General features: G+C 36.4%; 1 long non-coding RNA gene across 1 annotated transcript in view; it reads right to left on the bottom strand.

The window, feature by feature from the left end:
- Nucleotides 1–635: 635 nt before the first annotated feature.
- The window catches only part of LOC126966890 (uncharacterized), a 78,669-nt gene continuing 65,804 nt past the window's right edge, over nt 636–13,500 (bottom strand). The window contains exon 4 of the long non-coding RNA XR_007729851.1: nt 636–654. This is a non-coding gene — a long non-coding RNA (uncharacterized LOC126966890). The remainder of the gene's footprint in view (nt 655–13,500) is intronic.

Here is a 13,500-nt window from a genome sequence, read left to right as displayed (position 1 = left end):
GCAGAAATAGGCGCCGTTTTGGTACCCATAATCTAGCCGGCATCCTGTGCAAAGGAGCCTATTGGTGGTTGTACGTAGAATACAGTTCCTAGAAAATAGCACTGTAAAGGAACGCCAGACAATCATCAACCAATCAGACCAAACATGATAGATGTCTATAGAGCCGCATCATGTATGGATCCTTGACGTTTGACACAAGGGTCCAGTTTTTAACTCTAGGCAGACGATGTTGGGTTGCAAAAGTCCGTATATGTAGGTAGTAAGTTAATTTCCTTTAAACATGCTAATGAAAAACATACACCTACTTACGTAAGTATATACATAATATAATACATAGATATATTCTCAATGACCAATCAATCCAAGCAATCTTACAAAATCTACCTATTCAATCAACCATCTATTTTAATTAATATTAGTAAGAAAACATACGCAAGATTATTACTTATAAAGAAGAAACAATGAAACATTAGGTACTGTAATAAATAGTGTATTTAAAGATATTTGTCGTGAAACGAATACGGGTCTGCGAATTCTGCAAGTTGTTTCATTCAGTTTTCTTGCTAAGATCGATCCCGTACAGATGAGCAGGAAATTATCTTCGCTACACTTAACAGAGATCCATCAACCTTGAGCTGAGCTTGAAGATATTACCTGAAACAAAAGATATAAGACGAATTACTCACTGAAGAAATTAAACGAAAATTGTTAAAGTATTATTAGTTCATAAGATTTTATTTAAGTGTTAATTTAACGTTACATTAGTTTACTAGCATAAATAAGTTTTTCTTTATTTAATAACCAGCCGGTTCCGCCCACTTCGCTACTAGGTTAATTTTAAAAGGAATAATTAATGGAGGAACTTTGGAATTCGAAAAATAAATCGAAATTCGGATAAATTTCGCATTGAATGGTGGTAATCTCATGTTGATACGATCAGTGGTTTAGGCGTGATTGAGCCTCAAACAAAGAACATTTTCATTATATATATATGTATAGGCTAGTCGTTCCCGGCTGCTCCGCTGGGCGGGAACGGATATTTTATAAGGACATAAAAATACAATAAAAAAAATAAGTAGCCATAAACCACCTAGGATAAATTTCACATCGAATGGTGGTAGTTTCATGTCGATACGAGTGGTTTAGACTTGAAAGAGCCTCAAACATAGACCATTATATATATATATACTAGCTGACCGAGCAAACGTTGTATTGCCGATATTAAAATCGCGATACAAAAGTAACTGTTGATTGCAGATGGGTGAAAATTTGAAGTTGTCTGTATTTTTAATGCTGACTCATAATCAAACAAATTTAAAAAAAAATGTCAAAAAAATTTAAAATAAAATCGTGTGGACATTTAGGGGGAAGAAAAATAGATGTTGACCGATTCTCAGACCTACCCAATGCACTCAAAATTTCATGAGAATCGGTCAAGCCGTTTCGGAGGAGTTCAATGTTTACACCATGACACGAGAATTTTATATATTAAATATAAATATATTTCGCGGGACGACACCAAATGGCGCACCTGAAGACCAGGGTTGGTTTTTAAACCAGCAAACATGTTGAATTGGGATCATTTTTGGTTACGTTAAGGTTGTATATATTTTTCAGATTTTGTTTGTTGATTTAAGTTTTCTTTAGTGTTAATTCCGCCAATATTTGTTTCTTTCAGTCTCGTGCCAGATTTTGGCGAGACAACACGTCCTGAGGATGCCTCGCGTAGAGTCGATGCCTCGAAACACGTGTCGAATTGTTTTAAAAACAAATATTGGCGGAATTAACACTAAAGAAAACTTAAATCATTTGTATCATTTATAAGTTCTTTTTAATTTGTTTGTATTTATGTGTAATATAAATTCCAATAAACATTTTTTCATGTTATTTTTCATTTTTCCTTATTGAGGCCGGTAACACTTTGTTGACCCTGAGGTTTTGCAAGAGGCTTCAGTATTTGATTTTTTTATGTGAAAAATTTAATTGAAAGCATTATTTTGTATTTGCCATTACTCTCGTTTGGGTAGCTGGCTAGAGTCATTTGTGCGAGACTGGTAGGACATATTAGTATTTCGTATTATTAGCCTTTTTTTAATAAAACAAGTTACGAGACGAGGAGGACGTTCAGCTGATGGTAATTGATACGCCCTGCTCATTACAATGCAGTGTCGATCAGGATTCTTGAAAGACCCAAAAATTCTGAGCGGCACTACAACTGCGCTCGTCACCTTGAGACAAAAGATGTTAAGTCTCCTTTACCCAGTAATTTCACTAGCTACGGCGTCCTTCAAACCGAAACACAGAAATAGGCGCCGTTGTGGTCCAACCGATAAACTAGCCGGCATCCTGTGCAAAGGAGCTTCCCACTGGTGAAGATTACCAGAGACCACATAGATTTGGAAACCTCGCGCAAACTAATCATCTTCATAACAACTTTTGGGATAACTATTGTTCAAAAACATTAACATTTGAAAACCCAACAAAATGTTACGTTTTCAAGATAATCTATTTAAGAATTAGTAGCAATCCGTAATTACCAGTTACACAACTCCACCGAAAACAGTTTAACGATCGATACAGGCTAATTTTACACGATTCAAGTGTTAACTGACAGCTGCGCGATACTTCTGAAAGGATTTCATTTAAACAGTTACTTTTACTTGAGTTTTACGAGCGCTATCAACTCGGCTGCTCTGTTTTGACTTTGGAGATGTTTTGGTCGAGGCTATCAGAAACATTCTGGAGATTTCTTACTTTTAGAAGACTCTCCTGTTCATACTAATGCAATTTAAACTTGATTATTAGCTTAAAACATTTATAAACAATTTTTTTCTTTACTAGCTAGAATCTTAATAGTTGGAATAACATAGCAAGATTTATGAACGATATACTATTGTTATTTGGATAAGAGAAAGTCAAAGTCAACAATATAGCCCAAATGATTGCGAAACTGAAGTGGCAGTGGTCAGGGCAGATAGTAAGACGGACAGATGGCCGGTGGGGCAGTAAAGTCCTCGAATGGTGACCTCGTACCGGAAAACGCAGTGTTGGTATATCCCCACAAGATCCGATCTGGTCAAGATCGCCGGAATACGTTGGATGAGGGCAGCGCAGGACCGATCATCGTGGAAATTTTCCAGCAGTGGACGTCTTCCAGCTGATGATGATGATTTTGTTAAAAGCGAAGGAAGCCCAGGTGATAATATTATTGCAATACCACAATGTAAATTTTTTCAAATAGGTATTTGAACCGTGTCGACGGAGGTGACGCAATATCCATAGAATTGTTGTCTCTCACCACGAAACTTCCCGTTCAATCCTCGCCCGTATCAAGTATCAATGTGTGTTCGGTCAAATTCAAAATAAATAGTACGTTTAATCGACGCTTTATGAGGTCGTGAAGGTTCTTGTAATTCCGATAGCAAGGTACACGAGATGTTACGCCGCGGTGATCACCTACCATCAGGTGACCCGTATGATTGCTCGTTTGACCCAATCTTTCATAAAAAAAAAAACTAAAAAGTGTGTGTGTACTTATGTAGGTATGCACGCAAGAAGTTATACTTCTTTGGGCTAACGAAGCAAAAATCATTAAAATGATTTATTACTCGTGATATTCTACTTTTTTAGAAAGAACAATTTTGTAAAAATCTTGCAAAGATGGCTTTGACAATTTATTATTGAATATTGAATACGGCTATTTGGTCTTGAACCCTTTGCCTGGCTAATAATGGACGAAGAAACCAGAAAAAAAATAACGAATGACGCAAACGTCAGAAAAATTTTAGGATCCAACTTCAACCTGTTACTTTTGTGTTACAGTGATGGGCGCGCATCTTAAAATTTCACACTCATAATTTTTTCATAAAGCGCCTAAAGTGGTATAACTTCAAAAATATAATAATAAACTCACAAACAAACACCGTGGGGTAGCGGCAACTTAGACACAAATGTAATTTTGTATATATGTACATATCCTGAGTGATTGAAATAACGTACAAATAACAAATTGTCCTTGGATTTTTAATTCAAAGATATATTTAATACGTAAGTGTCTATCCCAACTCTGTGGTTATATTCTTGTAGTAAGGATTTATTAAAATGCAAATTTTCATAAATTTTGCTATAATATCTTTCATTTATAATTAATTTTTCTAAAATCATAATTAAGTAGGTACCTTCGCGTTAGAAATTTCTTTTTGTCTTGACGAAGTGTCAAAACTATAATGCCAAATATACCTGAAATTCTATCAAAATAAAATACTTCTAATAGCTATATTAAGCATAGACAAAGATAACTCCAATGGTTAACACTATAGTAAACTTAACTGCTAATTGGATGTCAAGTTTCAGAGAGTATCGGTAGAATTTGCGATTACCGACACCCAAATCTATACTCTAATGTATCGAACTTACGCCTCATAGCTGTGCAGCAAGAATTCAATCCTTGAATACTCCTACAGATTTAGCTCGCCGATCGCAAAACAGATGGGCTTCGAAGGTAGAGCAGGTTGGTTCGATAAGTTAAATGTTAGACAATCTAAGTGCTTGTTCGGTTAGTGATTAATTGGGCCCGATTGTGGATAATATTTAGCGAAAGTGTTGGGTGGGCTTACGATAGACCAACTAGTGGTTTGATTTTTTAATATGGCCAAATACTGGACTGCCCGCTGGATCGATATCTTCAAAATAGCTCAGCTCAAACTGGAAAATCAACAGAGACTGTCCACCATCTAACTACAACGTGTGCTGCTATTCTTTGGGTCCAGCTCGCAGAGAGCCTAGGAACTACGATAGACTTATGGTTATTGGATGGCACTCTGCATAGGGGACGAAGCCCATCCGTTTGGTGACATCAGATATCGACCGAGATGAAGATCCCTCTGCATAACGCTCTCCAGACAACAAGTGACATGGAGAAGTGGAGAGCGGAAAACAGAATATTTGATAAACGGAGTCACATTCCTTAGCACTGAGGGTCCAACAAAGAATAAGAATGGTGACATAAAAATTTTTTTACCTAGCTGAGTTTACTGATATAAAACCACTACGATTTACGAAACTCTTCTAGTGATGCAAAACTTGTCAGTCTACCACTCCCTGTGAACGGCTCGATCACATGGCCTTACCTAAAGACGTCGCTACATTGTGTGTAGTTCTACCGCACCAGTGGGAGGTTCGTTTTCACAGTATGCCGGCTAGATTGTGGGTACCACAACGGCACCTATTTCTGCCGTGAAGCAGTAATGTGTAAGCAATAATGTGTTTCAGTCTGAAGGGCGCCGTAGCTAGTGAAATCACTAGATTACTGGGCAAATGAGACTTGACAACTTATGTCTCAAAGTAACGAGCTCAGTTGTTGTGCCGCTCAAAATTTTTGGGTTTTTCAATAATCCTGAGCTGCTGCACTGCGTTGTTATGGGCAGAGCGTATCAATTACAATCAGCTGATCGTCCTGCTCGTCTCGTCCCTTATTTTCATAAAAAAATCTATCACAAAAACTTTTTGACCTGATCGCCGCCAAATTCCACATACATTCCCGATATATAGTGTTTCTCCGCAGAGCGGATTTTGGATTTTAAGCTTTCTGCCAAATACAATTAAACTGTGGAACGATGCCATACTGAGATGTCTTCTTCAAAATAAATGCACACCTTCCTAAAAGGCCCTGCATCGCTGCTGTGATTCCTCTTGTGTGTAGAAGATGGTGTACCTAAGTCAAATAGTCAAAATATCGACACTGAAGCTCATAATGTACCAGTCATTTACCTATCAGTTCTTAATCTCAAAATAAATTTACAGTACGTACAAAGCAGACAGACGGAACTGTGTGGGGTTGAGTGGTGTTACGTTACCGGCAGCCGACACCTTCCCACAGGCCGGCTTGTCTGTCGCGAGTTGTTGCCGCATTAGTGGGAACCAAGCATTTTATGTAATACATGCATACCGTGATATACGATCATGTTTATTATCATGACACCAAGAGCGCAATTGTTCACATGGAATCCTGAGATCTCAAGGCGCAAGAATCTCATCGAGCACTCGGTATGGTCTAAATAGCAATATGACCGTATCTTTTCTCTCCGATCGCCTAGTTCTGAACCAATGGTATTTCTTTAAATATCAATATATAATAAATAGCACTAGAAACAAGATTTCATACAAAAGTGTCTGTATCAACATAAGATACACCAATTAATGCTTTATATTACAGACACGACTTACTTACGACGATTTTATTATATTACATATATAGATGATTGACCAGTAAAACTATTGTCAGAAAATACAATAACCACTTCAAAACTTTTATTGAAGTAGGCGTTACTTTGCGGAAATCCATGATTATACAAATGATTTAAGTTTTCTTTAGTGCCAATTCCGCTAATATTTGTCTTTAAACAATTCGACACGTGTTTCGCCTCTACACGAGGCATCCTCAGGACGTGCCGTCTCGACATCGAGACATCGTGCCAGAGGCACTAAAGAAAACTTAAATCATTTGTATACTTCAAAACTTTTCAAAATAGTTTCCTTATGATTATGACTAAATTTAAATGTACCTATTTTGTGAGAGTTAAAACCATTTTTAACTGTAAGCCGCACCTAATAACCATTTTTTAATTTATTTCATGGTCGTAAAAAAATATTATATGCCACTGCACGTAATTAGCTCACTCACTATTTGAAAGTGGCACAAATAACTATTATTAGTATAATATTTGAAAATCATAACCAACATTCGCTTAGTTTCTGTGAAGCTATAGTTTTGTATACAATAAACTATTCTACAGTGCCACAAAATTTTGCAATACACGAAACACAATCCGACTTGGGGCAACACGCATCCGTTTCCCAACCTATTGGTTACAATGGCGTCCTATCCATTGTGCGCTAAGTAGGTAAACAAATTTTTTGCTTGATACTGTACGGTTATTGGTGCGTCTACAAATCCATATGGCACTTGCACAGACTGTCAATAATTTGAGGCACAGGATAATTACTAGAGCACGTGTGCAACAATGGAGCTTCCCTCTTATATCCTACCCCCAAAGCAGGCCTATTGTAACACACCCCTATCAGAGATAAGTACAATATTGATTATGATGGAAGATTCTAGACAATGCCAGTATCCTTTGGTAAGTTTTCATTTTTGCAAGTTTTAGTTAGTGCATATGAATGTTTACACCGTAGTTTTATCCCCTTATTCATAATATTTTGCTAACTTAACACATGGAGTATTGCTGTCATCTCTGGTCTGGCGCACCCCAGTATCAGCTCGATCCATTTGACCGCGTGCAACGCAGAGCAGCTCGAATTGTCGGGGACCCAGTGCTCTGTGAACGGCTGGATCACTTGGCGTTGCGTAGAGACGTCGCTTCATTGGGTGTCTTCTACCGCATTTATCACGGGGAGTGTTCCGAAGAGCTGTTTAACCTGATGCCTGCCGCCGAATTCCACCTTCGCACGATACGCCACAAGTTAGGTTACCATCCTCACCATCTGGAGTCCACAGTGCGGTATTCAAGGAGCTTTCTTCCACGTACTACAAAGCTGTGGAATGAACTTCCTTGTGCGGTGTTTCCGGGACGATACGACATGGGTACCTTCAAAAAAGCGCGTACACCTTCCAGAAAGGCCGGCAACGCTCCTGTGATTCCTCTGGTGTTGCAAGAGATTGTGGGTGGCGGTGATCACTTAACAATAGGTGACCCGTACGCTCGTTTGTCCTCCTATTCCATAAAAAAAAATAAGAACTTAAAGCATATTGCTGATTCTCACTCTGTCTTCTTATCTTATCCTAAGTCAGAATGAGAAATAACACTCCTTTTTTTAGGGAATAGGAGGACAAACGAGCGTACGGGTCACCTGGTGTTAAGTGATCACCGCGGCCCACATTCTCTTGCAACACCAGACGAATCACAAGAGCGTTGCCGGCCTTTAAGGAAGGTGTACGCGCTTTTTTTGAAGAAATGACGCCCAGCTTGTTCGAAGCCAATTTGGCTTTGCCCTTCAGATGGCCAGGGAATTTGCAATCGCTCGAGATTGTTGCTCCTTAGCGGCTGTTTAAAGTTAGCGGACCATTATGAATAAGGGGCTTATAACCGACTAGTTTCGGAATTAACGACTACATAGTGCACATTGTGAGTACGTTTTGTACGCCCGCGAACGCTAATAGGGACACAAAACTTTCATTAGCACCGGCAGCGCACCCCGTGCCCCCCGCCCCGTCAAGCCGCGCAATACGAGCGCAAATCCGCAGTGCTAGACGGGACATGACCGCGAACTTACTACACTTACCCTGATGAAGGATCTCCGAATTTAATAACAGAAAAAGATGGTGAATTCCAAAATGAGCCTTGCAATTTTTTTTTACGTTATTATAGAGTAGTTGTAATAATTGAGTTGTTAGTCCGGATCGCACGGTACATAATTATTACAAAATTCTCTTGCGTCCAACGGCTGTTATTTTCGGAGGAAGATTATATTCCGAGAAGTGAGGGAAATTACTATGAAAATAAAAATCTTTATTCGATGGAAATACGGGTTTTCCCTGAAAAGAGACCTAAACTAACACTAATGCAGTTTTCGCCCCTAATAATCCGTGTTAAGTTTTTTTTTAATGAAAATAAGGGACGAGACGAGAAGGACGTTCAGCAGACGGTTATTGATACGCCCTGCCCATTACAATGCAGTGCCGCTCACGATTCTTTAAAGACCCAAAAATTCTGAGCGGCACTATAACTGCGTTCGTCACCTTGAGACATAAGATGTTAAGTCTCATTTCCCAGTATTTTCGTTAGCTACGGCGCCCTTCAGACCGAAAAACAGTAATGCTTACATAAAAAAAAACATGCATAATCTAGCCGGCATCCTGTGCAAAAGAGCCTACCATTGGAGAAAATAATTCATTCAAATCATCATTAATTCTATTGAAAATACATTTATTCTATATTTGACGATTTGCATATTGCAAGTCACATGAAGTACAAAAGCGAATAAAATAATTATATAATATTTAATAATAACTTCAATAATTTAACAAACGCACTTTTATCATTCAAATAATCTTTTACATATTAATATGATTCAGATCTATTTTTTTTGTGTATAGGTAATTTTTCATACGATTTAATGAATTAACCCTTTTTCTTTTTTATTTGTATCTTATATACGTATATATATAAAAATGGGGCAAAATATATATTATGTATACTAGCTAACCCAGCAAACGTTGTATTGCCGATATTAAAATCGCGATACAAAAGTAACTGTTGATTGTAGATGGGTGAAAAGTTGTATGTATTTTTTATGCTGACTCAAAATCAAATTTAAAAAAAATGTCAAAAATTTGGCGTGGACCACCCTTAAAATTTAGCGAGATGAAAAATAGATGTTGTCCTATTCTCAGACCTACTCAATATGCACTCAAAATTCAAGAGAATCGGTCAAGCCGTTTCGAAGAAGTTTAACTACAAACACCGCGACATGAGAATTTTATATATTAGATTAATCGGACAAGGGCTCCTTTCAAATCATCAAGGTAGATGCAGTCTTCAATAAAAATAAAAATGTTAGTTATGTAACATAACTACATAACATGTTATCGTACAACACAGCCATTGACCTCTGCATCGACACATATCGTTCAATTTCTGATAACAGACTGCTCTGCTATGCGTTTCACGGTTATTTTGATTCATTGATAATTTTATAAATTTAATCTCGATAAATGCATTTTTTTTTTTTTATGAAAATAAGGGACGAGACGAGCAGTACGTTCAACTGATGGTAATTGATATGCCCTGGCCCATAACCATGCCGCTCAGGATTATTGAAAAACTAGGTCTAGTTTCGGAACATTTGGAGTTCCTTCATCGGGGTGAGTGTATTGAGCTCACGGTTCCGTCTAACCTGTGTTTTACAAGTTATACAACTATTATCTTTATAATATAACTCAATTTGTAAACTTAAATGAAAACAATCATGTGTCTAAACGCAGCACAAGACGCGCCAGCTACTTAGTACAAAGTAAGACTAGAACATATTATCGCGTACACCTTCCTTAAAGAACGGCAACGCTCCTGTGATTCCTCTGGTGTTGGAAGATAATGTGGGCGGCGGAGATCACTTAACACCAGGTGACCCGTACGCTTGTTTGTTCTCCTTTTCCATAAAAAAGAAAAAAAAATATCGCTAGCGTGTGTGTATGTTTATTTGCGAGAGTGCTCAACTTTTTAGAGGAATATTTGTGACCATATTCCATACGACTATTCTTCTTGTTTTTTAACTCTAGGTCAAAATTATTTACGAATAAGATCAATATTTTTAGTATCTGTATCTCCGTTCTGCTGCTTTAAGAAATTTTTGTTTCAGTAAGTGCTAGTATACATTCAAAAAGAACTTAATAATCATAGACTTGTATAAAAAGTATAAAAAACTTGTAGCCAAAGCATCCGATACAGAATATGCCCTTCGAATAATATTCCTATATAGAATAATATAATAGAATATAATAATATTCCTACATATATATATAGAAGAGTATTCCTTAGTTTCCAAAATTTCGAAAACTAAATAGTTTTCGCGAGTGTCGCCCGCGTTCTGTAAAAGGCCTGATGCTAATGACTCTTTTAACAGACTACCCTCATGTCTACAAAATATAGTCATTTCTTAAATTATGTTTGAAACTAATCAATGTGAATGCATTGAAACAAAAAAAGTATTTTAATGGCAATCATATTTTTTGAAAGAACCAGTACCATCTTGTACCTATTTGTGAGGAATATTATTTCAGTTGTATTGCAACTTTATAGATCTGTTACGAACGGCGAAACGAATGATTATTGTTATTTGTCAATTATTTATTATGTTCTCATGTACCTAAGAAAATGACTTTTTTTAAATAAGAGATATATCTTTAAGCTAATATAAATACATCAATGACTGCTTAACCTTGCCTAAATGAAATTTCCACTTACGTTTCTCACCGTTTGTCTCTCGCTCCAAACATATATTACATGTATATTTTATATTATCATTTCTATACCTTATTGAATTTTAAATGTTATAATTTTTTTTTTTATATCAATATTAAATAGTGAATTAATAATAAATAAGATAAAAGTACTTTAAAAATTATTCACAATTTCCCATAGATTCAAACCTTCACGTTCTGTTGCATTGCTAAACTAATTAGTACGCACTGACTGGTTACACAGTATACACTAATTACACAGTAATGCACAGTCCAAGTAACTACTACATTCGTTATATATATCGTCGTAGTCATAACAAGCAAGTCTGCCAATACTTGACGATAACATCCCAAGGACCGTGGACGAAATCGAACATAATTCCTTACGTGAAGATTTCAACACAAGCGACAGGAAGAACTTAGTTTCAATTTGTATTCAAATGTAAACAAAACCTAAATAAACTAAGTCGAAAAGATTTTAGAGCGATAATTTTTTTTAATTTTAAAAGTTCTCTCTCTCCGCAAGACTGTGCCGCTCAATGATTGCCTTGCACCTTGCTTGAGCACGGTGAGGCGATGGTTTGCTGAATTTGAGAAAGGTCGGGTTTCTTTACACGACGAATTTCTTGAAGGGCGGCCTTCAAGTGCCGTCAACGAAAATATTTTGGCTACTGTTAAGCAGCTAATTAAAGAAAACCCGCGGATTACGTATGAGACAATTCGAGGACTATTGGGGATTGGTATGAGCCAAATTCAGAAAATTTTACACGTAGAATTGAAAGTTCGGAAACTTTGTTGTCGTTGGATCCCTCATGAACTGACAGCGGAGCAGAAGCGGGCTCGCGTGGAATGGTGCTCTCAGATGCTAATAGAAATAATAAATAGTATCTTGTGAATGGGTGTTTGAAAATGAGAACAGGCCAACAAAAGCGAGGCAGGCGAAAAACGATGGAAAAAACGGATCGCATTTTTTATCTCAGCTACGGGTCCCATCTACACAATTCCACTTGAAGATCAAAAGAGTGTTAATGCCGAGTGGTATTCTACCATTTATTTACCCAGGATATTAAAAAAAGTCACGAAAGACGAAAGAGTACAACTACAAAAGTAAACCCATCTTGCACATAGCCTAGCCTGTGATTTCTGTATTTTCCCCAAAATCAAGAAGGTTTCACTTTTACCAATTTCGAAGAGGCAGTGATAGCGTTCAATCAGCACGTAGAAAACATGCCTTCAGATCTGTGGTCCTCCTATTTAAAAAAATGGTTCGATCGCATAAAAAAATATTTAAAATGTAAAAGTATTTTGAAAAGCAATAAACATAATATTTTGGTTATAACATGTTCTTTTTTTAAGTTACGCAAAACTTTAACCTACGTACTTCATATATTAAAGGTTTTTTTACCTGACGTCTGAATTGAAATGGTGTTGTCTTGAATAGGTCAAGGTTGTAGATTATTAACTTCATTATAAAGTTTGCATGTTCTAATAAGAAAACTGTTCTGTCTATAATTACATTTTGCTAATTGTATTTCAAGTATGTTGCCTCGCCTTTGAGAGCTGACAGTGGTTCGTAAACCAATCTGCTCTAGCAGTTCTGCACAGTTTACTCTTTCGCTTCCTACATTAAGGATATAAGTATTTGAATAAAATTTTCAGATAACTTAATTAAAAAACTAAAAATATTTTTTTAACTAAAATATTGTGTATTTATTCAGCCAAGAGATGTTTTTAAAAGCAAGCAACTCGAATTGTAAAGTTGGAATTGTAGATGGATATAAATATAGCATTCGTTAATAGTTCCTTAATCTGATCTAAAATTATGTACTCAGGTCTTAGAAGAAGGGAGGCAAGAAACTCAGCGGGCTTCTTCTTTTAAATATAATTTAATTACAGTACAATTTATTATGCAATTAGCCTGAGGGCGGTCAGCACATTCCCAAGGTGTCGTACTTATCATCCAGAAAGTAATTTATGTTATAGTAACCTTTACCGCAATTTTTTAACAATTATTTGAAATTTTATATTGTTTAGTACACTTTCTGAGATCGTGTTGTAAAGCACATAGCACATAAGCACAACACAAAAGATTTAGTAACTCCACTTAACAGCAAGCATATCAAGTTTATATTAATTGTTCCTGGTTAATATTATGATTAGCACAGTTTCTAGAAAATTTACTAACAATGATTTTTTCTTTTAAAGCATTCTTAAATCTTTTTCTACATAATCTAATCTGAGCTCTCCTATCCAAATTCTTCCATAACGAGTTTCGAAGTAACAATAGATTTCAACCGACAGAGTATTTTGCAATTCTACCGTATACCACACACACCGTAAATAATATATATATATATATATTATTATTATTTACGGTGTGTGTGGATGATGCAGATACTCGTACTGTACTCAATAACTTTTGTTTTGTACTCATTTACATTTACTTTTTTGACTTCAGTACTCATGTTAACCACTAACTATTTTAGGTTTTAGTATTTTTGGTACATCACTTTACATAATAT

The sequence above is a fragment of the Leptidea sinapis genome, chromosome 1 (genome assembly GCF_905404315.1).
Source record: "Leptidea sinapis chromosome 1, ilLepSina1.1, whole genome shotgun sequence".
Taxonomy (NCBI): domain Eukaryota; kingdom Metazoa; phylum Arthropoda; class Insecta; order Lepidoptera; family Pieridae; genus Leptidea; species Leptidea sinapis.
Note: the sequence above shows the minus strand (reverse complement) of the source record. Positions and strands in the feature narration are given on the sequence as shown.